This window comes from Colius striatus, chromosome 3 (genome assembly GCF_028858725.1).
Source record: "Colius striatus isolate bColStr4 chromosome 3, bColStr4.1.hap1, whole genome shotgun sequence".
In the NCBI taxonomy this organism is placed as follows: Eukaryota; Metazoa; Chordata; class Aves; order Coliiformes; family Coliidae; genus Colius; species Colius striatus.
This window is the reverse complement of record NC_084761.1, coordinates 56868838-56896585: the sequence shown is the minus strand read 5'-3', so window position 1 is coordinate 56896585 and position 27748 is coordinate 56868838.

Below are 27748 nucleotides of genomic sequence, written 5' to 3'. Positions count from 1 at the left end.
GTTCCAGTTTTTGTCCCTAATAAGGGTTCTTCAGCCAGGGTGCAGAAAGCCAGTCAAAACAGAGTCAAGATATTTGCTTTTGCTGCTATTCTACAGCATAGGGTGTTAGCCAGCTAACAACAGCAGCACACCTTCCCAAAAATGAGGAGGGTCTCATTTACAGAGTAACAGTAAAGGAAAAACTGCAACGAGATACAGGACTGGTTATTTGTATTGATATAATGAATATGTCTGTGCACATGTCTAAACATCTATCTAACTCATGATGCTAAAGGGAGAACATATTTCCTCCTAGAAGTGTACTTTTTAGTACTGTAATTATCAAAGGCAACTGGAAGTCAATCCATCATCCTATTGGCTACTACTAAATTCTTCCTCAGTTTTACATCCTGATACATATCTTGCTTAATACAATAGTTGACCGCCACACAGATCTTATACAGTACCTAATTTTGTGACTTTTCATTCTCCCAAGTACTTTCCATTCTCATTGCTATGGTTTCAAATTAGATTGTCATGGTTGCCCAATTTGTAAATATTTAACTCTACTCTTTAGATGTTTCTATCAGCTATGTCAATGTGGAACTTCCTCCAATAAGTTTTACTTCCTTGTGTGATGATGTATGGACACATACATCATGTGTATATTATTACTTACAGGTAATAATGAAGTTATTCAAATGGGACTATGCATACAGTAGTGAGAATTATCTGTTGTTTGAGGTAACAGTTTTGATGATTCAAAATGGATTTTGTATAGGCACTTTTAAACCTACGCATGTCAGAAAGAAATTTTGTCCAGTGCTCTTATCTAAAAAAATTAGTGTGTACCTGAATCTGCTTATATGTATGGATAGAAGATAGAACAGTAGTCTTGGAAGTTTTCAAAGCTACTTGTGTTCAGAATTCCTCTATCCAGTCTTTACTGATTCCAATATACATATTTTAAACACATAAAAGAAGAATTTGTAGCAATTTAACCTGTGATTTCTCAGTTTATAAAGAGTTTATACTTGGAAATCGTGTCTGGGTTTTTACAAAAGCAAAGGCTAACATGTCACACATTGTGTAGGAATGATGGGTGTGTGGTATATATACGTTCTTCTAATTTATTACTGTTACATCAGGCTAAAGCAATTATTTGACAATCTCAATGCACCCACTCACTCTTTGTCAAAAATGCGTTGATACCAAACATTAGTCAGCAGATACTTAGTGAATCACCAGAACTGCTAATGCTTACTTGTTTCCTAGAAGACTGTAATATTCAAGGAAAACCAGTTGTCATCATGTCTTGAATGATTAAGCTGACTGTATTGTTAATAAAATGTAAGGTGACTATAGACCCTGCTTCTGTGTTTCTCCTTCACTCAGACATGTGTTCGTTTTTCAGCAAGTGGTTAAGAAGCAACATATGCTTATTGATTTATCAGATTGTATTTTAACATTTATATGTGTATAGTGACAAGTTCACATTAAGCTATTAAGAGAAACGGATCCTTTGGCATTTATTTTGCATTCTAGTCAATTGAACAAATTTGGGTATGGAATTGCTTAAATCCTTTAAGTTAGCTCCCCATAGGACTTTAAGTGCTGGATTAAAAGCATTTTCCTAATACTATGTCTGCACTAGAAAATTTCAGAGTCAGAGTATCTGATGACATATGTGTATACACATTGCTATTGAATTCATGTGATCCCTATTGCCAGTACTTCATGTAACAATCAGAAGGTATACTGGCAAAAAACTTGGCACTAAGTAATATAGATGCCAATGCTCCTTAGATTACTGTCTAGCACTTTGATTTTATGACATTTTTACTGTGTGATGTGGGATGGCAGCAGAGTACTCAAGGAAATGAGACAACATGGAATTTTGTTGTAGATTTTTTAATCTATCTCGTAATTTTTTCTATTTTGAAAAAGAAATATTAAATTATCTCAAATGTGCTTTCCAAGAAAACAGCTACCCCCTTGTCAGTGCCTAGTTATGCTTTGATTAAGGTGAAATCAGGAATACAGGATGCTGTTAGAGCAGTGTAGTGGTTTTCTCTGGACCAGGTTTTGGTAGTGGGGAAGCTCTTTAAACAAAGAGCTGCCAGAAGCTTCCCCTGTAGCTGATAGGGCCATTGTAAGTCAATCCTAAGATGAACCCGCCACTGATCCAGGCCGGGTCAATTAGTGATGGAGGTAACACCTCTGTGAATGACATATTTGAGTAGGGGAAGAAATTGTGCAGTTGCTAAACTGCAGCAGCAGCAGGGAGTGACAATGTGAAAACATCTCTGCAGACACCAAGGTCAGTGGAGAAGGAGGGAGAGGAGGTATCCAGGCACTGGAAGAGAGAATCCCCTGTGACCTGTGATGAAGACCATTGTGAGGCAGTTGTCTCCCTGCAGTCCATGGAGGCCACCAGGAAGCAGAGATCCACTCACAGCCCGTGGAGGACCCCATGCCAGAGCGGGTGGATGCCTGAAGGAGGCTGTGACTCCATGGGAAGCTCATCCTGGAGCAAGTTCCTGGAAGGATATGGGAACTTACGGAGAGAGGAGGTTTTCTGTCAGAACTTGTGATCCTGTCAGGGACTCACATTGGAACAGGTTCTTCCTGAAGGACTGCTCTCCCCATGGATCATCCATGTCAAGGACAGTGTGTGAAGAGCTGCCATCATGGGAAGGTCCCATGCCGGAGCAGTTTGTGAAGCACTGCAGCTCTTGGGAAAGACTCAAGTTAGAGAAGTTCCCGAAGGACTTTGTCCCTTGGGAGGGACCCCACAGTGTAGCAGTGGGAAGTGTGAGGAGGCCTTCCCCTGAAAAGAAGTAGCAGCAAAGTCTATTTGTAATGGAACTGACCATAACCCCCCTCCCTGTTGAGAATGAAGGAGAGTCCTGCAAAGAAGGAAGGATGGGGGGGAGGTGTTTTAAGATTTGTTTTTATTTCTCATTTCCCTGCTCTGTTTTGATTGTTCATTAATAAATCTAACAATTTCTCCCCAAATTAGGTCTGTTTTGCAGAGAAATACACATCTGAAGAATGTGCAAGGCTGCAGAGATATGAAGCAGTAAATCTCCCACAGGATATGCAACCAAATTTTCACCCATACCTGTTCTTTCTGTATGCACCAGAACAGCATACTTTTAAGTCATTATGTTAATACTGGCAAATACTAGAGTTGGTTTGTTGGTGCTAACATTGACTGGTAAAGTGTTTGATGCTTGCAGTTCATGAATACTAAATTTTTGGAGTATGTATAATTAGGAAGGATTTTTCCAGGACAATATGAGGGAGCTTAAAGTGCAAACAGGGCTGGTGGTAATTCAATTCATTGTTTAAGAAACTGAGGATCACATCTCATCTGAAGAAAAAAGTCACCAAAAATACTATATTTTTTTCAATTAAAGCCAGTTTAGAACACACTGGAGCAATATTTTCAGGGGATCTCTGACAAGATGGCTAATAAATAAAAACATTTCAGAGATGCTGTTGCTCTGACAATGGAAGGGAAAGTGTAAGACTCCTAAATCCTTACATTTTAGCTCATAAAACTTTCTAAATGCATGCATAGCTTCATTAAGAGCTGCATTATTATTAACAACTTAAAGAAAACTTAAGGTCATGGTTAAAAGTTGGCCTTTGTAAAGTGTTAGGAGAAGAGACCATTGCATATTCTTGTATGGGCATGGGATTTGTTCAGCAAATGTTGTTATATTGATTATGAAAGACAGAGTGAGATTTTAGTCACTAAGATTCTTGGACAATATAATTGAAAACTGTGAAGAGGATGGTCATTCAGGAGGACAAGTAGACTGTGGGATGTTTGTGGGAGGTCATTGAAATATTTTCTGTAACACTGTACTAAAAACACGGGGTTTTTCAATCTCCTAATGCCCACAAGTCACCAAAGCACCATATTATCATCAAGTTAATTAAATGTTTTTCTCTCTTTTTTACTTATGAGTAAAATACTTTTGAGTCAATATGACTTGTAGATTGTGCTTTATTGAGAAGTTACATTGATTCTTGATGACTTTATATGATGGTAAGAAACAAGTTCATAGCCTCAATTTAACTACAAAAGTCCGAAAGTCTTTGTCAACCATACTGCTAGGACCTGTCAGGAATATCTATGCATTTTTTCCTGATAGAAAATATAAACTTTGAAAACTGAAAATATCTGTGGTTGTTTAGCTGGAGGATTTATCAGGATTTACTTTTTAGTTAAAAACAAAACCAGAACCTTAAAGGGAACCAAAAACTGCTTGTATGCATTTACAGGGATTATTAGGATTAAGGTATCAGATCCTTTTCCTACCAGATTCTAAGTAAAAAGCTTCATGGTAAACTTACCATTTTTCAGGTAAATGTGGTTATTGAATTGTCTAGTTGGCCTTGTTTACATGAAGGAGTTTTGGAAGCACATTCTGATGTGGAACGAATTCTAAATTAAATCATCTGAATTTAAGAGAATAGTTCTATACTTCCCTCTGCAACTCCTAACTGAAAAATATCCAGTGCCTAAGTTGCTCCTGTGCACCTTTGCTGCTTTTTCAGTGTCCCTTGACTCAGATGTTTCCAAGTGTTGTGTTTTTTCCTTCACCCACACCTGAGATGCTGGGAGTCCTTGCTACGTTCCCTGTGCCTTTACTGGTGTAGTGGGTCTGGGATGGTAGTGATTTTCCACAGCACCTCTTACAGTGCTGTGCTTACTGTTAGTATCAATATTATGGCTGCTACTCACACAGCATCAGGGCTGTCCCTCCAGCATTCCTTCCCCCACCTACACCAGTAGCTGTGGGTGGGCATGATCTTGGGAGGGACCACGGCCAGAACAGCTGACCCAGGCTGACCAAGGAGATATTCCATACCATATGACGTCAGCTCAGTAATATAAACTGGGGCAGAGGAGCAGGAAGGGGAGGCGAGATTCATTTCTGGCCTTCCAAAAGCAACCGCTATGTGTACCAAAGCCCTGCTTCTCGGGAGGTGGCCGGACATCGCTGCTGATGGGAAGTACAGAGTAACAGCTTTATCTGCTTTTGCTTTGCTTCCCGCGCGTGCGGCTTTGCTGCTTATTTATTAAACTGCTGTTATCTCAACCCATGAGACTCCCATCTTATTTTCTCCCCTCCCCTGGCTTGCTGAGGAGGTGGGGGATAGAGCGGTGTGGTGGGCATCTGGCATCCAGCCAGGGTCAAACTACCACTTACTATTAGATTGTGGCTAATGAAACCTGAACTCTGGCTAGTGGCAATCAGCCCAGGCAGTGACTGCAAGTTCAGGGCTCATGCACTGACTGCCCAGTGGGCCATGGCTCAGACTGGTTACAGGTACCCAAATTTCTGTCTCTTGTAGTTGAAGTCCTGGGTGTATTTGATTCAAATACCAAATGTTATTAAATTTGTCAGAAATGAGAGTCAGTGAGACCTGTAGCACCGGTGAAATATGGTTGAAATTAGTCAGTGGATTTGGCAGGTTTGTGCATCTCTACCCAAATGTTTCTGTAGCAGCCAGGATCACGTTAGACATCTTTTCTTACTTCTTTTCCCTGCCCTAGGCAATAAATCTGTTCTGAGGCTTATCCCTGGGTGACAGCAACATGAGAGCACTGCTGGAGGGCTGTTGACTTAATCCTACCTCCTCTTTTTGATAACAATAAAGGTGACATTGTCACAGGTGAACTGCTGACGGAAGAGCAGGCATGGTTCTCCAGGCATTTATATGCACATTTATGTGCACTGTCATTCAGATTGTGTGGGAAAACTACTACGTGTTGTGGTTTTGTCCAGTCAGCAATGAAGCACCATGACAGCCTCTTGGTCACTGCCCCCCATCCACCCCCACCCTTGTTAGGATGGCAGAGGCCCCAGAGAATTGGGAGGAAAAATGATAACCAAGGTTGTTGTAGACTGAGACAAGGGCAGGGAGGGCTTGCTGCCAGTTATGGTTCTGGGCAAAACAGACTCCAGTACTTGACTTAGGGAGGAAAGTAGGAAAGTTTATTTGACTACCTACTAGAAACAGAACAGAACAAAAAGAAAAAATGGAGTGGGATGATGAGAAAATTACAACCAGCACTTTAAGATCTCCCTCCCCCATCCCTCCTTTCTTCCCAGGCCCAGCTCACTGCTCCCTATATCTCTATGTCCTTCCCCTTCAACAGCTCTGCGGGGTAGGGAATGTGGTATGTGGTCAGTCTCTCACAGATGGGCTCTGCCACTTCCCTCTTCTCAGAGGAGGATGACTCGCATTCTTCCCTTGCTCCTGTTCCCCCGGGACGCAGTCCTTAGTGAATATCTGGCATGGGTTCTTCCCCACAGTTGCAGTTTCTGCAGATACAGGGTCCCTTCCACAGGACAGGGTCTCTTCTGGGCATAATTTTAATGAACCTTGGCACGGGTTCTTCCCCACAGTCACAACTTCTGTGAATATGGGATCCTTTATACAGGATACAGCCTCTTCTGGCCATAGTCACTGCCCCTGGCACGGAGTCTTCAGTGAAGAGAATCATTTTGCCCCTGATGTGGGGTCTTTAATGAAACGCGAACAAACCACTGCTTCACCAGTCCTCTCTGTAAAATGCAGGGGAGTCTCTGCTCCAGCACACCTCCTCCTCTCTTCCATCACTGATCTTGGAGTCTGCATGGTTGCCTCTCTCACTCCTCCAACTTCTTGCACCACCATCAGCCAGAGAAGAAGGGAGAAGAAAGAAGGAACAGAAAGAACCCTCCTCTTCTGACTTCTTCTTAAAAAGTGATCATGGAGGCGTCTAATTGGCTCAGTCCCAGAAGTGGGTCTGGCTCAGAGCTGGGGAGAGTTGTGAGCAACTTCTTACAGGAGCCATCTTTACAGTCCCTTCCCCCTTACCAGAAACAGCTTCATGTAAAACCATGACATTGCTGTGTTGGGAGGGGAGCTGAGAGGAAATGTCAGGGAGGAGCATTTTCCAACATGTAGGCTTGTAGCATCTGAAAAGCAACAGAGTCTTCTGTAAGGAGTGATTCAATGGACCTTCTCTTGAGCAGTAGTCATGGCAACTCTTTTACAGTGGACCAGTAACTCTGAAAGCACTGACAGCTCTATGAATTTACTCAAGACATTTGTATATATTTGTTAAAGATGAGAAGATTTAATTTTGTGTTTTGAAATTAAGTTTCTAGGATATTGAACATAGTCAACCATATAAGAATATTATAAATTTTTAATCTGGTAAATGCAGCTCTAACCTTATTTGAGGATTTTCCTGGCTATATACACTCTGATACTTGTTCAGTCAGACTCTGTTTTTAATTGAAGCTGCATTCAGACCTGTCAAGGAATGGAAAAAGGAATCCAACTTGCAAGTTACTCAATCCACTTCTCTGCATGTGACTTGTGACATTGACTCAGGATGTCACTTATTGACAGCCACCATTCAGTATTATCCAGAACTTCTATGACGTGAACTTTCTGTAATATGAAGCCCTTATTCATCGTTGTGATGCCCTGCCATATGAAAAGAAAATGACATTAGCTTTGGCACATGCAACCAACCTGAATAAAAACCGACTTCTTTCTGGATACAGGAGGTGCCATTAAAAAAAGAGCTCTGAGGGGAATGCACAGAAAGCACTTTTCTTTTTCCTGGTATTGTAAATTTATGTAGTGTGAACAAGGGGACAGAAACGGTCTGATTTTTTTTTTAGTTCTGATAATCCATTTATTTTACATTATCTTTCTAATGTTTTCTGGTTTGTGCAAGAAGTAATTGGGAAAAAAACTTTCTATATTTTATTAAACACTGGAAATTCCCATTGATGGAAACAGAAACTGTAGTCTACTGAATAGCATCCACATTTCACCATGAAGACAATAAGTCAAATCCTTGAAGGAGGATTATAGTTTTAGGAGACATTTTTCATATATTTTATTCTCTTAGGGTCAAAGAATCACTACATCTTCAACATACAATTATCTTTATCATCCAAAAGTAATTTACATTTAACAAGAATATTTAATCACTTCAATGCTTGAAAAAGCAAATGAAATACATAGTTTCATGCCTAGTCTGCCTGAAAATTTTACTTGCAGTTATTCCCTGTTATGAGCCAGAGAACAACTACTGTTTGAAACCCCTAGTTTCTGTTTTATTTTAATTTTCCTAATACTCCTTAAAGTGTTTTGACTGCAGTCAGTAAATGGAAAACAACAGAAAACAATTTAATGGTTGAAAACCTTCTAGTTACAGCCAAAAGGCATACTTTCAGAAGTTCATCATTTTGTATCTGAAGTAATTATATAATGAAAATGTTTTCTGTACTTAGAAAATATGTTTTTATTTTTCTTCAGTAGAAGTTTTTCCTTCAGAAAGGTGGTTTCTCCACTTGTATTCAAGCGGTAGCTGCATGGAGTAACTGGTTTGGAAATGCAAGATCTCAGTTAACAGAAATAAAAGGTCACCCTTCATATTAGAAAGCAGGATTTCTAGGGTGAAAAATGGCTGTGGTGAATGTCAGTCTGTATTTCCTTGTTTGTTACAACTCATGTAAAACTAAATCACTTGCTTTGACTTCATTATGTGTTCTGTGTGATAGTGATTGTAATATTTGTCTAGGATATATAGGAGAGGAAAATGGGCAGGAAGGCATGCAGAAAGCTTCTGTTGATTGTGCTGCTTCACTAACAAGCATCTGTTAAAAATAGTCCAGAAAAACAAAAAACAAACTCGAAGTTGGGTCCTAAGTTATAAACTAATTAATTTGTTTGTGTGTGTTCAGGTACATACCAAGGAGGGATTCTTCAGGATTGAATTTACCATGAAACCTGCAGAGATACTTGGCATGCCCCAGAAGCTGACAAGTAGCTTCTTCACTGAATATTTATATTGTAACAGCATAGAAGATTCCCACATAGGAGTTATTGACAGACATCAAAATGGAATCCCTGTCCCAGTATTTTACCGACTAAGTACCAGGTTGTGGGATCATCTCTATCCCACCTGAATTAGAACTTTAGCATAGAAAGCTTTGTGACATTAAAAAAGTGTACCCGTTCAAGATCCATGTCTGTCTATGTGACAAAACCCAAATCCATCCTCCGCACATCTCACCTGGATACCAGGGTGTGACAGAAGGGATGTCCTATGGGACTGACAGCATGGTATCCAGGTAGCCATTTAACCATTTGCTTCAAACCTGTGAATGTAATAGCTACTATGACCATGGCAGCTACAATTATACTACATTTATGTTGAATCTTTGTTGCAGGAAGCTGCAATATCCTTTAGCCTGTATTGTGGTAATGCAAGTCACATCTTCTTAGCATCAAAATTGTTTACAGATTCTTTTCTAACCTAACCTGTTTTTATTTTTTATAATGTGAATGAAACATTTTGTTTCTGTATAAAACATGGGAATGTGTTGGTAAGTCTATGCCGAATAAAATATTTTACATGGAGTTAAACTCCAGCAGGTTTAAAGCTTTTGTCAGCTTGGTTTTGATAAAAAATAGTTATGTATGTCTTCCTTGATTTTTCTGTCACAATGAAGAACTTAGATCTTGAATCTGTTAGCTAGATCCTTTACTCAGACTGTGTCAAGGACTTTATTTACAACTGTGATGGAAAGCTCTTTCCTTTTTGCCTCAGGGCTTCTATGCATAATTTTGACAACTTGCTCTTTATCAAAGAAATTGTGTCAATTTTTAAAGCTGCTGCTTTCCATATTTACTTGCAAAGTTTGAATATCAGTCTCCAAGAGGAAAAGAAAAGCCACGTGAAAGAAAAAATTCAAGGTAATTTAAAACCAAAGGGAGAAGGTACATATTTTTCAGGTCTTTACAAGCTTTGCTCTACACTCCTGTTTTCACTTTCAGTTACAATTCTCCAAGCTTCCTTTGGGCTGTGCTGATGCAATATTCTCAGCACGCTGCTTCATGTTCCATTTGTTTCCACCAAAGCAAGGGAATCATTATTGTGCTTCATATACATGTTGCCTGAAATCCACCAGACAGGTTACTTATTTAGCAGGGCTTCTCACTGATATCCTTGTTCAAGACTCCTTGACTCTTTCATTATAAGATTTGCAGTGAAGCTAAGAGTAGTTTTTGATCCTAAAAATATCTTGCTTGGTCTGGAGACCCAGGCACAGTGGTACTGACTGTACTGTGATTACTGGGCAGATGGCTAGATATTCTGTTGTCATAACTGAGGAAAATAAGTGTTTTAAGTGTAGGCACAAATGTGGCTTGGACCAACCAACTTGAGTAAAGATGGTAGGGACAAGTTAATGCACCTGGCAAGCTACTGCCAATTATCAGAAACAGGTGCTGCAAGGTAATCAATTGGGCCCTGGGTGATAACATGGGCAGAAACAGCATATAAGGAAGTAGCTAGCAAAGGAAGGGTGGTTTTGGGTCAGCTCTGTTGGTTGTACTATGTTGCTTGTGTATGTCTCTGTATGCGCATTACCTGGGTTTTCTACATCTTTGAATGAATATTGCTTGCACCACTACAACATTTTTTGACCTTGGCGTGATCAGTCGAATTTGTTGGATTAAGAACCCTCGTCAGAAAGTTGCCTAGATTCCTGCTGAAATGGCAAGTGAACTGATTAAACTGGTATAATGGGAAAGATGATGAGCAAAGAGGAAAACTCTATTGACACCCTCCAGCATATCCTTGCTGAGAAAGGATTCAATTATGAAAGAGAGGATTTGTTAAGACTTGTAAGATGGGGACAGGAAGTAGGTTTCTTCGTTTCCCCACAGGAAGTATATGAAGTGGGACATTGGCAAAATCTAGGAGACACGTTGAATAATGTTATTGGCCTGTGTAAACTAGTATCATCCATTCTACAACATTTAAGGATTCTTAACTTGAGAACTTTGAGAAATCATTGATTTTTACACTGAGCTTTCATGGATTTTATTTAAGTGTTTTCTTCTGAAACAAGTATATTCTGAAGTAGCTTCAAGATTTGGCAACCTACAGGTTACAATAGATGATATGTCGATTATTTGTAAAAAAGACAGCTTGGCTACTGCAAGTATTGTCAGTCAGAAATGCATTGTGGTTCATGTGAGCTAATTAAAATAATCAGCTTCTATAGAGTTCTAAACTGCCACTGACTAGCTGCTTCTGATGCACAGATGTGGTTTGATTTCCTCCTTACAAGTTCTTGACCTTCAAGCTGTGCTTCAAAAAAAAGTTAATAGGGAGGGATTTGTGGGAGGCTAAAGTGAGTGTTAAGAAGTGTTCTTTAAGGAAACAATTGGGATACTTTCCTGTAGTGTGTATCTCTTAGGAAAGATATTAAATAACTGCATATTTATTGGTTTTGGTCTTGTAGTGATGAATTGATTTCAACAGATATCACATTACTTTTGGCCTAATATTTTAAAAAGTTAGATCAAAACATGAATAAAGCTGAGATCAATTTAAGGGAGGAACAAAAGTTATCTGGTAGTGGCAACTTTTCTTAATTTATTGGAATAACTAAGAAGTATACAACCACTTTATGATAAATTCAGAACTAGTAACATCAAAGAACATTCTGTGTATGAATCAAATGTGCAATGATATAGCCCTTGTGAAAATGCATTAATGAAAAGAAGAAAGTGCAGAAAGTATAACCATGGAAGTGATACAACTATTTTGCCCTTTGTCAGATAACAACATATGAAACTTAAGAGACTGACTCAAAGACAAATACTTTTAAACAGAGGCTAGTAAAAATTTTTAAAGTATGTTTTTAAACTTATGCCTTTCCCTTAGGCATGTGTCTGTCAAACCCTAAAGCCATTGAAGAACGTGTGATAATAATAACAAATGCCTGTTATTTTATTTCTTTTTTTATAGTCTTTCCCTAAAACACAAGACTAAATATTTCTCTATTGAAGGAGAATGGATGGGACAGAGAAATGAGGCATCAGTGCTACTAGATACAGTTTTATAAAAGCTTACTCTGCCTTTAAAGTGATATTGAATTAGGCTCCATGTATCAATGTTTGTATCGTGATACAAACCATCCTTACATCATCAGAACGATATCAGAGTTCTAGAATTGTCTGTAAGTGGACTCTGCTCATGCAGATAGTTCAGATGTCTCCTATTTCTCTGTGTATCTATATCTGCATGTGTGCTCATGTGCATGTAGTTTTTTCATGCTAGTGACAACTCAAAGCAAATTTGAAGAACTGATACCTGTTTTCCTGGAAAAAAAGCACTTTAAAAAAAATTAAAAATCCTATTTCAAGTTAAAACATCAAATCAATATTGGATGAAATTCTGAAGCATTTTTAGGTTTTCTTATTTTGTTTTGCTCTTCACATACTCATTTGGTGCTTCCCTATATGCTCAGAGTGCATTTATTGAATCATCTTCTCAATGTTACATATCACTGTTGATTTATTAGAAGGAATTCAAGGTTGGTCACTGGCAAACACTAACTACACTTTCTTGCTGATACTATATGTAGTTTCCAGCAGTGCGAGGAAAATACCCTGACAGAATTGTCTGCTCTTTGAATGCCTCCCATAGAGGGGCTAGAAGGAGAGAGAAATTCCTTGCACAAAAGCAGCAAAGCTGCTTTGACAGCTGCCAGTGTAGCAGTGCAGACCGCACCACTTCAAAGCTGTGATGCTCTCTCCCATCAGCATTGCTATCAGTGCTGCTGGGCTTTCTCTGGTCATTCCACAGGGGCAGGATAAGTACCTGAATTCTCAAATAATTTCTATTATTCACACTTCCTCCTGTCTCAGGTGAAGACATGGTGCAGAGCTGTTATCTGCAGTCCTCTCTCACTGGTATAGGCAGGTAAAATTTTAAGGTTAGCCTGTTAGCTAGTGATAAAGATTGTCTCTAGGCAGGTAAGTGACAGGTCCAGGACATAAACACTAATAATGAAAACATTTTTAACCAATTAGATGTCAGTAATAATCTATGTGCAGTTACCTAACAAAGTGCTACTTTTATTGTGAAATAGTTATGATTTCCATTCTTCCCTTTTGTCTCTTCCAGGAGTAGAAAAAAAAATTACTGGCAATTAATTCTTTCAGAGATTCTCCCACTCTTCATAGCTGTGTAAGTAAGGCATCTGCAATGCAAGCTGCCAAAGTTGTGCAGTGAGCCATATCTGCTGGTTCTGTCCTTGTAGTGAAGTTATCAAGGGAAAAGTGAAAAATAGCCTAACATCTTCTGAACTGCAAACAGTGCAACAAGTTTGCTTCATATTACGTCACTTGCATGCTCTCCACCCACGGTCTTTTACTTGCTTATGAAATATAAGAGAGGCACAGAACATCTGTCTCTTTCATCGACTAATTCAGCTCTCTTAAGATTGCTGGTAGCAAGAAAATAGGTAAAATACACACACACAAAGAACAAAAAAAGAGCTGTGACCAAATCTTAGCTATCTCTGCAGCTGAGCATATTCTTGGCTTTTGCCAAGCTAGGGTATTTTACAGTGTCTTTTTTCAGTATTTTCAACTCTATTGTGAATGAAGTAGACCCCTCAGGAAAGTGGAGATAGATACAAAAATAAGGGAGGGTAAAACTCTGATTCAGAGTTTATTATGAGAATAGAGAAATATTCAGTCAAGTAAAATTAACTGAAATGATGCTTGACTATGGAAAGTAAAACCGACATGCATTTATTTCAATGGCAATAGCTAAGGAAATCCAAGCTGATCTGAATTATCTTCTGTTAGATACAGAAGTAGAATAAATATTTAGAAAACACATGTCATGCAGTAGAATCAAAGAATCATGGAATGGTTTGGGTTGGAAGGGACCTCCAAAGGTCATCTAGTTCAATCCTGTTTCAATGAGCAATCAGGCTGTTCAGAGTCCTGTCTAACTTGCCCTTAAAGTCAAGATGCAAAATGTGAACATTCTGAAATTGTCAGTTCCTAATGTCATTTCACTGTAGTGAAATGCAGTGTAGCTTATATTTTCTGCCTGGTTCTCGAGACTCGTGTGCTATCAGAGCTTCAGGTTTGTGAGTCTCCATGTATCAGCCTGCACTGTATACACCCTTGGGTCAGGAGTAGCACATCCTGGTTTTGTATGTTGACTTGAGTATTCCTGCATCCTGTTCCTTCCATCCTTCCAGTTCTAGCTTTAGTACTGGCAACACCTTCTATACCCACTAAATCAATACACGTCTGTATATCCAGGAGGCTGACAGGAATATGTAGCCACACTTGACAGAGTCTGCCCATGTTCTACTGTTCAGAGATGTTATTTAGAATATTGATTATAGTTGTTTTTTGCTTGAGATTAATAATGATACAGAAATCAATCAGCACATGTAATGTATTATAAATAAAAATATATTTTCCAGTATCACATGAGTATAATCCATGCTTTCTAGCTCATTAACATAGAAAAAACCCCATTTTTCTTAAGCAGAAAGAGAGTGATTTCCTGTATAAAACCCCAAATGTTTAAGGCAAGGGTACTTCTTGCCTTTGTCCACTGGATACAGTATTGTTTGTTTCAGGATAAAATTGTCATATGTTTCAGTTTGCCTGTATTGCTGTGTAAATGTATTTTGAATCAGGGCTAATATATCACGTTCAGTTCAGACCTATGCTCTTTATAACAGCAAAGTGTGGTTATATTACCTGCTTGTTGTAACACACCTGGGATTCTTTTAGGGCTTACAAAAGGTTTACGTGTTTCTGAATTTATTCTTTCAAGAAAGTTAATGCTTCTCTGCACTTTGCATGCTCAGAATGTGTAAAATGGATATTTAACAACTGACACATAATGTAAAAAACATTTATTGCTAATAGATGTCCTGATAATGTTGTAGTGAGAACAATGGGAACCGAAAAAGGTATCTTGAGACTTCTTTTTTTTGTCTTGAAGTTGTAGGGGTTTTTTTTCCTGTTTTGTAAAACGCTCATGTGTCTGAGCATTGCTTTTGAATCTAGGGTTTGTCTTAACACCACCAAGATAAATGCAAGTGTTTATGTTAAGTTGTTTGGGCTTTGTGTTTAAGGTTTTTATCTGTAAAATGAGGATGTTGAATAGTGGCTCACCTTGTACATACTGTGAGGACAAATTATCTATCTAAATTATCTATGCAATGCAGAAATAAATAACTTCCATTTTTAGTTGTAAAGCAATTTTTTCAGGCTATGTATATTGAAAATCTGTTTGTCTTAATTTTTTTAATGGGGAAAAAATAATCACACAGTGATAACCTTCATCTACCATCACATTTTAATTCAAAATCAAATAATTCTGCAGTTACAAAGTACCATGTGATTACTCATCGTCATTGGATCACATGCTGTGACCAAAACATAGACTTGGGATAATGCATGCAAGATGAGATTGCAGGGTGTGTGACTAAACTCAGTCACAGGGAAGAGCTAGATCTGAATAAAGTCAGTTCAACTGTAATCAGCAATTCACTTTTGTTTCTTAAATGTAGTTACCTAAGCTATATCTAACAAAGGTACAACCTATTGTTTTAAGTGTAGCAAATATGAAAAAATCCCCACTGGAAATTACACTAAGTGTATTTAAAGTCTACTTCCAGTTATATAGATTTGTTGTAGGCATCCTGAAGATCTCGGGTTGTAACGCGAGAGGTGGAGGGTACAGAAGAGGTGGGCACAGGGTGGAGTGAAAGGAGGTGCTTGTGTTAGCAGATAAAAGCACATGGTGTAAACAATTAGTTGGAATAAAGCTTCACCCATACTGTGTATGTAAGGATCTTGTCCCCTCAGCGGCATTGGGCTGAGTGATCTGTGTGGGTGGCCTGGTGATGTTGCCGGTAGTGGTAACATATCTTGATTATTATTGACTTTGAATGAAAGGGTTCATGATGGATAGTTGTAGTAGTGTAGTAGTAGTAGTCCCCCACACTACAGCCATGAATAAGCCTTCCCTTTGCCCCATCAGATGTACAATTCCTACCAATGTATCCAGCGAGAAAAATCCCCTTCTGCTGCTCAGCCAGACAAGTTTTAAAATATTGACTGTGTGAAGACAGAACACAAATCTCGTGTCTGAAAGAAAGAAAAGTCAGAAAGAAAAATACAGCTACATTTTGTGAGGGGGAAAAAAAAATTAAATCCAGTTTTCTTTTGAAGTATAGAATAGCAGAAGAGTCAAATCACAATTGTATTTTCTTACAGGTTATTTAGAGCTTTTATTTTCACTTTTTAGGTACCTTTCTATGGTAGCAGAATGTTATTGTTCATTAACCCAAATTCTAGTTATGGTTGTAGCACAACTAATCAGTAGCTGGTGATAAAAGTCATAGCATTTTTCTGACTTTCCTAATTTGTTAGACCAGTTTTTGCAGTTGTTATTGTTAACAGAGCAAGAATTGTGTTCTCAGGAATGACTGAGTATATGCCAGTTAAAAAGATGGAGTTTAGATGGGTCATCCAAAGGGCATACTAAAATGAAGTGAGGGAAGCATATAAAAGTTACTGCTGAAAAATAAACCTACTGAACCAGTGTTAATGTGATGTCCAGAAGCTGGCATTTTTTTAAGTCTAACTTCAAACATTGCTTTCCCACGGATCAATGACTCATTGTTTCAATGATATAACACATCAACTATTTTCTATTTATTGTTTGGTAAAGAGAATTATTTAACAGAATGATTACGAAGACACATGTATATGTACATAAGTCCTATGTATATTTAGTATGTGTCTTATGACATATAATAAAGTTAATTTTATAAGATTCAAATACCTTTGTATTTTTGGAATCGGTAAACTTTATTGCACAATATTGATATCCAAATTCTATAAATCCAATTTTATTAATCTAGCAACTAAGGTGCAGAAATCTCCTCCATTATTTGTGTAAAAAGTTTTATTAATCATCAGTAAGATTTTTGTGTGTATTTGGTGCTATATAATAGGTGCACATATCAAAATACGGAAAGAGACTTTCCAGGGAAAAAAAACTATGAACTTTCCTTGAAAAAGGCATACAAAATAGAGAGGTATCTTAAGATACCTCATATTAGCATGATTCCACATTCTGATGCAATTGCCATAGATTTGTCTTTGACAAGACTTTTTTACTAGTACTTTACATTGTTTTGTTGTTGTATCATGTGGCTATTCAGATTTATTCAAAGTAGTTATTTCTCCCCTTGATTTACACATAAGTGATTTTATAGGTTGCTGTGACATGACTTTTATGAAGGTAATAACATCTGGCCATATTTTCTACTATTATTGGCAGCATCCAGGAATTTTGGAAGCACACTTTTTTGTACATATTTCTGTGTAACTTATACTTCTAGTATAAGAAGATTCCCTTTCAGTTTGAAGGGGAGAATACTTTCCTAGTCTCAGGCCATCCTTGGCTCTGCCATACTCTTTGCTTTTAAATTTTTAAAAAGAATATTGCTGAACAAACTACAATTAGTCCAGAAGGATGAAATACAAATGATAGCTCCAAAAAAAGTTCTAGGATCTAGAATAATGTCCTGGGTTTGACTGGGATAGGATTAACCTCCCCTGGATGACACTAGGGGCTGCGGCCAGGCTGTTCTATACTGTGCTGACGTCATGCTCCGTATATAAGGGCAGCTGCCAGAGCCTGCACTGGAATTAAGTGTGACTGGTTCATCAGGCTGTGGATGGTGAGTGGTTACACCAGGCATTGCTCATTTTCTGTATTCTTTTGCTGTCGTTATGGTATTTGTTCTCTCTTTTTATTATTCTGTTAAATTGTCCTGTCAACCCACAAAGTTTTACCTTTTCCTCCTGATTTTCCTCCCCATCCTGCCGGTGAACAACTATGTGGTTTGGTTATTGTCAGCTGGGTTTAAACCACCACAAAAACCTAAACAGTATATTTTGTCCAGTAATAATAAGGCTACATAACTCAATAAGTATAGTAACAGGACAATGCTTGTTATGAAGAAAATTCAAGAGTGCTGTTCTTGGTACTAGCAAGGGTAAGCTATCCCTTTACAGCCCAATGAAAGGCAAAGATCAAATAAACATTTATGTGTTCATGTAGATGCTTTTCTGTGACAAATATCTGTTGTCTTAAAAGGTGTTCTTCAAAAATGCTGCCAGTGTCATACAATGTGACCTGATTTAGGTGGACCTGCTTTAGCAGGGGGTTGGACTAGATGATCTCAGGATGTCTTTTCCAACCCCTACCATTCTGTGATTCTATGATAATGTGAAAGCTCAAGTTTACTCAAACTAGCAAAGCAAGTGATCTCAGTAAGGAAGATTACTCACAAGGAACAGAAAAAAATAAGAAAAATTTCCAAACAACCTATATGAAAGGTTAGTACTAAAAGTACTGGAAAAACACATCTTCATTCCCTGAATCTTGTAGTGCTGATCAAGATAACTCTGAAGGCTCTTAAAATGGAATGAGATACTTGTCTCTCATGTAAAGGATGAGATCGAAACAAAGGAGGGAGAGGCTTGCAAGCCTGGAAGTATTCCTTCTTGGCAACAGTCAGGTAGACAGCTTTTGCCTTAAAGGCCTTGGTGATCACTGTCTTGGGAATTCAGAGTATAGTATTTTCTCTTTTCTCCTAGACAAGAAACACTTCTGTAAGGATTTCTGTCTCCTGTATATTTCCTATATGGGAAATATTATCTGAATCAAAACACAGCAGATATCCACATACACTGAATTTGCATGATTAAATGGAATCAGTGTTTCAAGAAATCCATCTATGGACATATTCATAGCTGGTTTGTTAACAAAGGCTTTTAGACCCTAGTGCAACTGGTTTGCTGTTGTTTGTATTTGCTGTTTGGCACCAACATTTGGCGTATGACATCCTGGGCATATACACGATGACAAGTTAACTGAATTTTTTTCTTATGTAGATGTATCATATTTCAATTCTCATTTTCAGTTTTCACTGGCTCATTTGTAAGGGATCATCTAGTCCTATGCTGACTTGAGTATCTGAACACACCTAAGTGTGGTCATGATAGATAAATGGGTTTGCTTTCATATGTTAATCAAGACTTTCTCAATTGTCTTTGTCAGGAAAATCAGAGACAGAACTCAGAGCAACAAACTATGGTAACTATAATTTAGTAACAAATTCATAAAAATCAAATTCCATAGTTAAAGCCAGAGGTGTAAAATACCAACAACTTCTAAATATTCACAGTAAAACCTCAGTAAAGAACTTGTCCCTTCAGTCTGCTGAAAAGCAGGTTTATATTTTGTCTGAATGTCTTTCAGAAGAAATATTTTTAAAAAGATCTTAATTTCTTTGGACGTTAATGGTCCTAAGGCACTGACTTCAGTATCTATTTTCTCAAAATTCATACAGATTACATGGGATTACATGGGATCTCTAAAGGTCCCTTCCAACCCCTACCATTCTATGATTCTATGACAAGGAGGTTCATTCCCTTGGTGTGTAGATTTATCATAAGGGAAATGTATAAATGATGCCTTGCACAGCTCGTGTATTTGAAACATTTCCTGTTTCTTTTTGGAAATGACATATTAGTTTCAATGTTTACTTTTAGGTTAACATTCTTTAGAACTACGTTTAGACAGTTAACATCCATGCTGTAAGATATCATTTAGTGTAGATGAACAACATTCAGCTATTGTTTAGGTAATGTTAGGTATTGTTAGGTTTTTTTGTTGTTGTTGTTTTGACTTGCCAAATGCTCCTACTTTCATTTTCATTAGTTTTTGGCAGACAGGTTTGATCAGCTATCAACCTACCATCATCACTTTTGGCAATAATCAAATGCTTGCCAGGGCTTTAATACTAACAATTCCTGTATTTTAGAATGTACTGAATGACAACTGTCCTAAAGGATGTTCCAGAAACCTGCAAGTGATTTATTTTGATTTACTGTCTTGGCCCAGTGCAGATGATGCTTACTATGTGGGAACTGGCACATGTGTAAGAAAAAGCATAACTGAGCTTGCCAGACACTCTAGAACTCTCTACTGGGTAGAGATACAATATGTGCATTTTTACCAAGCAGACTAGAGACCAGGCAGATCACTAATGCCCTTAATAACTGTGTATGTATGACACAAGTGAGTTTCTTTCAGATAAACCTATTGCTGACCTGAACAACAATAGTTAATTGTCAGTATCATTTTTCACCCTCAATTAAATGGAATAATCAGATATTTTGCAGTAGTATGGATTTACTAGAACTCTTTCAGTTGTTTTTAATTTAGGATGAGGAAACCTTTCCAGCTTAAAGAGGAGATAAACATCTCTGTAATAATGAAAAAAAGAGACTATTTCCAGAATCTGATGTTATAAAGTAAATTTCCAGATTGTTTAGCACACTTGGGTTAAATGTCTTTTCATATTATATGCAATTTAACTTTGAAATCCTTTCTGGCAAAGTGCTTACAAGCAGTTAACGTGTAAGTACATGCTCTCCAGCATCCAAAGCAGATGAACCAGTGGGGACAAGCCAGGGTCTCCTTGCCTGTGTGCAGATGTCTAGCAGTACTATGAAAAATTATTTTGGCTGCAATGAGATAATTTGTAACCATCTTGTTAGATAGCATTTTTGCTCTTACTTCTGTGATGTCTAATCCTATAGTTTTTACTGGGTGCTTAGATATTGGTCTACATAGCCTAGGCAGAGGGGATGAAAGGGAATTGGCAGTGATATTACTATCAAATTCTAGTGCTTAGATCTGCACTATTATTTTGGACAAATCTATCTGGAAATATGTTCAACTTTGGAAGGTTGAAACTGAAGCATTCTCAACTCTGGAATAGCTACTTACTGTGGGAGTTTTATTCAGGATCAAACACTGTTCAAAAGCAGTATGGGGAAAATTGAGGAATCCTATGCAACTGATACATCAAAAAGCTCCTACAATTTTTGGAATGTGGAGAAAATTTTGCTTATTACTAGGACTTGTAATATTTATAACCAAATACATGTTTGGTTTTGCATTTTAGCAGCCATGAGCACTAGCACTGTAATGTAATATTACAGTCACTGAAGCTGAAGTCTGAAGTTGATAACTAAACACTATTGAGTTGTATGCAGCCTCCTATAAAGCAAACCATTGATGCAAGTATACATTCTATTATTTCTTTAAGACCTATCATGCTAGGCAAGCTACATCTCCCAACATCATCCTCTCCTTGTATTTTTCATACAGCTCAAGTAAAAAAAAATTCCCTACTTCTCAACAGAATACAAGAAGGGAGAGAGGGAGAGGAATCTTGCAAAAACTGCAGCATAGAATTTATAAACATATGTGGATGTGTGTCCACCAGCAACTATATATATAAAACCTATATAGCTACCTCAAGAAAGTTTTATTTGATTTTCCATTTGACCTTTTAAAAATTATTCTATTCTAATAGAAAATCACTATAAAATGCTTGGAAATTAAAGTGATCACTGAGCTAGTTGTAAACAGCTCTGCAGTCAATATAGTTTGATGACACTTCACTTGATTTAAGGATTAACATCAAGAGTTGATTTACATTCTAGCCCATAGCGGTTCATGAGACATGAAATAAAGTACAAGGGCTAAAAGTTTGTCTTTTGAGAACTTAACAGATATGTCAACTGCTGAAGGTCCAAAGTGATTGGAAGAAGGAGGCAACCTATATCCTTGGTCATAAAGTCATAGTAGTGCTCTTTTTCCTCTTGAGTGTACAGGAGTAATTTGGCATTTAATCTGACTACTGTCAGTGTTCTGGCCTGCACATTTTTGGTCAATAGGCATTAAGAGAATATGTGGAAAAAGTGAATAAACAGCCTCTGTTCCAGCAGCTGCAATGTAAATTGAGTGACAATTGTTCTTCTCATAAAAATGAATGACAGTGGCTATAAAAACCTGACAACTTTATGACAGCTACACCACTGCATTTACCAGATATAGCATTTGTCTTCTTTTGCCCTGGATAACAGCTTTTGACAACTGGGTTTCCAGTTGTGTATGCTATATATTAGTACTGAGGATCAGGTAATTAAAGTTAGTTTCTGTTTCCCAAGATGGTATGTCTGTACCATCAGATCATAGAAACCCAACTGTTGTCATTGATCATCATTCTGAGGTTGCTTTTTTTGACAAAAAAAGGTCTGAAAAATGTCATCAATAAAGCATATCTTGAATGCTTTCTATATTAGTGTGTGAACTTATTCACCTATTTTTCTCAAGAATGTCTCATGAGAAAAAGATTTTCTGTCATCTGTGGTTACTCAGTAAAATTGTCAGAGGATGTGTAAAGCTGGTTACAGATTACTCCAGTGAAAACGGTACAAAGGTTGCAGAATCCAATCAGTAGATGTCAAAACCTAAGGATCAATTTGAAATGAGCTAAATAAAGTTAATTACCAACCTCATTAATTCAGGTGATTTTAGGAGGATTGTCTCCATGGCAATGCAGTTTGTGAATAATTAGTATGATAAATAGATTTCATGGAAATACAACATTTTGAATACTTTGTATCACCAATACTGTGGTAGTGGCTGATGCCACTTTGTGGTTCCAAATTGATCTGTGGACTAACAGTCATGCAATTAATGATTCTGTGTTGGATATCTGTCACTTCTATTTGATTCAAGACCATTATATAAAAACAGATAAGTGACAGTTATGAGGGAGAAGAAGGTATTACAAAATTGTTTTGCCATGGCATACATTGAGTTTTCAAAGCACTGGCAACATCATGGCGGGGGAAAGAGAGATGCATATTGAGGAGTGGTGGGGTTGTTGTTTATATTAAACACTGGCTGAATAATAGGCACATAGTTGAACAATCTTATATCTTGGTTTAGGATTTTGTAGTTGCCCTGATAACATGTTTATTCCTTTGGTTTCTGCCTGAAATCATAGTTCTGGTCATGTCAAATGCATAGGATGCTAACCTTGTTTGTTTGTGGTTTGGGGATAAAGCTTACTATGCTTTAACAAGTAATCCATTTTTTATGGTCTTCCTGTGAAGAATATTGGAATGTCTATCTGTCATTCTGGGACCTTCTGTCTTCCATCTAAATGTCAGCCCATTGTTCATCCTCTCTGCTAGGTTCATTCTCATGGGAAAACCCTGGCACATCCACACCCACATGATCTGGAGCAAAAGAAGGAAAGAAGTGGGACAGAGTAGTAGACCTACCAGTCTCATCCCATAACTTATGTTCATAAAAAAAGAAAAAAAAAAGTCTTAAATGCTATTCTGTGGCCAAAATGATACTTCTCCTCCTCCATACCATCTGCAATATCTCAGAATCAGGCTGTTTAGAGTTACAGAAATGTGAATTAACTACCTTGGATAGTACTTATTTTCAGCCCTTTAAATTGTAACAGAATTTCTCACTTTTGCAGACAAAAATAATAAAAAGAGGCGCAAAATGTTATCTTTCAAGATACCAGAAAAGGGGAGCAAATACACTGCTAGAAATTCAATTGGTTGCAGTAGAAGTAGTAAACTTACTGGAGTAGTGAATATTTTTTGTAGGAAATTTATCTTACTGCCCATGTGTTTGACTCATTCAATTCTGGCTAGTGAAAGTAAGCAAGAGGATACTAAGCACTTTGCCTAGATGGAAGAGAAATATTTTTTTTAATGTAGAATAATCTGTTGTGTGAACTATCAGCAGTAGGTACCTGTATACACGCATTCTTTTCGAAGAAACTCCTAAGGTGGCTTGCCTTACTTCCACTGAGGGCTAGGTCTCCTTCCATTTACCATGAAGACCATTGTGTTGCAGTCTGGTTTGCTCCCTAATGTTACATATTTTAATGCATTTAACACAATCTAACTTTTAAAAATGCTTATTGTTATTGACAGAAGTTTTAGCTGCCTGGCCTAAGTGTAGCTTCTGTTTGGGCACTGCAGTACTGCCTGGGGCTGCCAGGGTTGGTTATGGCTTTGGGAAACACTTTCTCTCTTTCCCTCCTCATCACACTGCCAAAGCCCCCATAAACACAGATGTGGAGCTGAATGCCTGTCATTACATTTTTTTATACACACACACACACAAAGTGCGATATACTTCAAGTTTGGCAAAGCCATGAGTCATACTGTGGAGTTTCTCCTTGAAATTTATTTTTTCTGAAAAAAAAAAGGCTTTTTTTTACATCTTCAACTTGCTCAGTTCCAATCTCAGTGATTACATTCTGCTAGTCATCTATTTCATAGTATCATCAAAGGACCAGCATGCAACCTAAGAGCCTTATATGGATGTCCTCCTCTGTTACTGAAAGTGCTGTAAGTCATTACTAGTCAGATAATAGAACACACATTTAGTTTGGGGCCATGTGTTGCAGAGATTTGGACATAACAAGGAAACTGTGTTTCAAACAAAACGTGAGCCAAGCAGAGCCTCAATGAATGGGAGTGATTTTTTTTTGTATTAGCAGTGTTACTGATCACTGACAATAACTTGAAATTAATGGTTGTTTTCCCACTACTGAGTGGTAAAAGGTGGTTTTATAGCTTTTCATGGGCAATGGGTAGTCTTCAAAATTTCAAATAGGTCCTGTTAAAGATGTATTGAGAGCAAAGAAACTTTATATCCAAGCAGCAGTAAGTATTAGGCCTAGACCACAGTGCAGGAAGGACCCTTCCCCCCCGGCCCCCCGCCCCTTTTTTTTTTTTTCCCCTAAGAAACTTTGTTACAAAACCTGTCATCTGAAAAGAAAGACCAAGGAAAAGATACTAGTTTGATATAGTGCCCTCTGTAATACTCTGTAAATTAGACTTCTAAGTACAATGTTCTGCAGTAAATAAAAAGCATGTACAGTATCATTTCTTTTATTAATCATCTTAAAAAATTAAATGCTCTCTGTGAGTGCACTAGAGTGTTTGTATGAAAAAGTAACCAGTAACTAAGTAGGAGGAGGCAAAATCTGAATGTCATAGGTCATAATATCCACCAGAAAGTTACCAAAGACTAAGCAGAACTCTGTGTTCCAAATTTCTTAATGAACATGGTAAATAATCTCTTATTTCCCTCCTTGATAAAACAATATGTTACTAGCCTAATTAATCACTGTAATATAACAGAATCACTCTAATATAACAGAACAACTTTATTAATATCTGGTTCAGCTCCCAAACACATAACTGGTAAATGGTGCAGATATTTTGATAACTGAGAAAATATTCTGCCTGCAGAATATATACATCCCCGCAATTTCTGCAAAAGATTTATACTTTTTGAATATGGGAAACAATAAAAGTTTTTCTCTGTCTAGAAAACTTTAAACAATGGATAAAATATTAGATTAAGCAGTTTAAATAGAAGCTCTTCTGGAATTACATAAACTGTGTATTATACAGGGAGCTCCTTGATAAACCAAAGTGCCAACCCAGACTTTCACTTGTGTTTGGAGGTTGAGTTACCACAGTGACACACAATATGGTAATATTGGCTGGCTGGGTAAAAGCAGACAAACCTTAAAAGACTATTTTAACATTCATCTCTCCCTTCCCACTCTTGTTCAAAATGTTGGGTAGAGAGTCCAAGTCTTGGAAAAGTAATCTCCACAGCAGCTGAAGTACAAATCTTTGCTTTTAGCAAAAATATTACCGTGCAGTCCAACAGAATAATTTGCATTGGTACAAATACTTGGCAGTATGCAAGATGACTGTAACTTTCAATAAATCCCCCAATTCATCAAATAGAATTCTTAAAGATATGGTGTGATATCAGCATCATACATGGTAAGCAGAAGTAAACTAAGTGCCTGTAGCATGAGTAAAATGTATATTGTGTTAGAAAAATTCCAGAAATATGACAGTATCACTTAGCTAAAAATATATTAATACAGAAAATTATTTATATAAATACATACCAACACAATAATGTGTTTCTATTAACTTTTAAAATCAAGAACACATTAATGATGGCCTGTAATACCAGAAAACATCTGAAAATGGAACATACAAAAAACCCTTTTGTTGAATGTAGAAACAGTAGAGAAAACTGGAATGTATTAATCTCATAACAATGTTATTTGCTACCTATTATGTTCACCATAATGACCGTGAACAGCTCTTATAATATTCCAGAGTCCAGAAGCAAGTCTGAGTAGACTGGATTTCTCCATCATCATTTTGTGGTTCATTAGATTTTTATATGCTATAGTAGCCAATGAGGAAGCATTGGGAGCTCTTCCAGGAGTTATACCCGTGCTCCATTAGTTTTAAGGCCATCTTTCAGCCTTATGCTTACTTGTAAAAAAAATTCTTATTCTCTCTGGAGTAATGAAAGAAAAACCTTCTCATCTTTACAAGCCTGTATTTTCTTCCAATAGCACAGTCTCAGTTGAAAGGTACAGAAAATTGTGGCTGCCTCAAATTCTATAGATCCAGGTTGTGGTCTTAAATATAATTGGCATTCATGTAAATCATGTCAGTGTGAAGTTGTTATGAAACTATCAAAGGGAAACATATCCAAAACATGAGTGGTATTGTAGAAGTCACTATCCTTCAAATACAGATAGTGATATTCCAACTTGGATTGAGCAGATATGCAAGAAACTGCATTGAATAGATAAGTAGCTGCACACAAAATCAGCTGAAGTCCAGCAGAATTTATTAGTTCCGGCTCAAAACCGTCTTTGCCAAGCTGAGGTTAATCCCTGGGAATTCACTTAGTCCCAAATTGTTAAGCCTACAGTTTTTAGAGGCATCTCTTGCTCAAAGCACTAATTAGCTCAGACTGTTCCCAAGAAGATGGCTGTATTACTTTCTGTGTCAAATTGGTTTTGGATGCAGAGCAGTCACTTGTGAGTAGCTGGACAGGTCTTAGAATGAACTCTGAGTCTTAGCCTCTCAGAGTCTGAACAAACACTGCTTTCCCCCCCAACTCCTAAGTATATCACAAGTCTACTACTATTTGTTAAAAATGAATTTGAGCAGAAAATAGCCATTCTGAGGTACCTGTTTCTTAGGTCTTTTTTATACACTTTGATTCAAGAAAACCTGGACTAACAATTCTCCTAACTCTAGGGAAAATTTTGAAGAAAATAGGCAGCAGATGTGAAAGCTTTTAGCTATTTAGTTCTCCACTGAAATCCACACATCAGAATAAAGACTGAAGAACAGCAGTTATAACAAGTGCATGCCCAGTATTCTGCTGCCACTAAAAATCACCTGTCTTATTTTTGTAAGTGTAATTGTTGTAAGTGATTTTATCTCTATAAAAAACTTAAACTTTCTATTTTTGCTGATGGTTACTCAAATTAAGAATGACATAGTGCTGAAACACTTAAACGAAGGGATTTGGTGTTTTGACATTTGTTTTGCTATCTATTCTATCAAATAAGTGAAAGATAATCCAAATGATTAGGCAGATTTTCTGTCTGGGTTGCAACACTTTTCTCATAGGTAATCATGTCAGAAATGTTTCACAATGACTTGAGTATAACTGTCAACTGTTACTTCCATTTTGTTTAATGTATTTAGCTTTGAAACAGTGATGTAGCAATTTAAGAAAGATGCTCTCTTCATCAAGTCAATTGTGTGATCACATTAAGGACCCTCATGGATACTAAGAGGTCATGTATCACAAAGGGCTGTAAATTCATCTTTGCATCCACATAGTGAAGATAATTCTTGTGGCAGATTAGAATAATGTTGTTCTGATACATTCCCTCCTGAATACATGAAAGATTTTCTTCTTCACTGCAATCCATCTCTTTGACTGAGTAATAGTTAGCATATGGTATAATAGGCTTCTGTTTCTTTTGAAATGGGCTTTGTCTCTCCCTGCCAGTGTACAGTGTTATAAACCTTATTAATTCATAGACCTTTTGGATATTCTGTCAGGGAATAT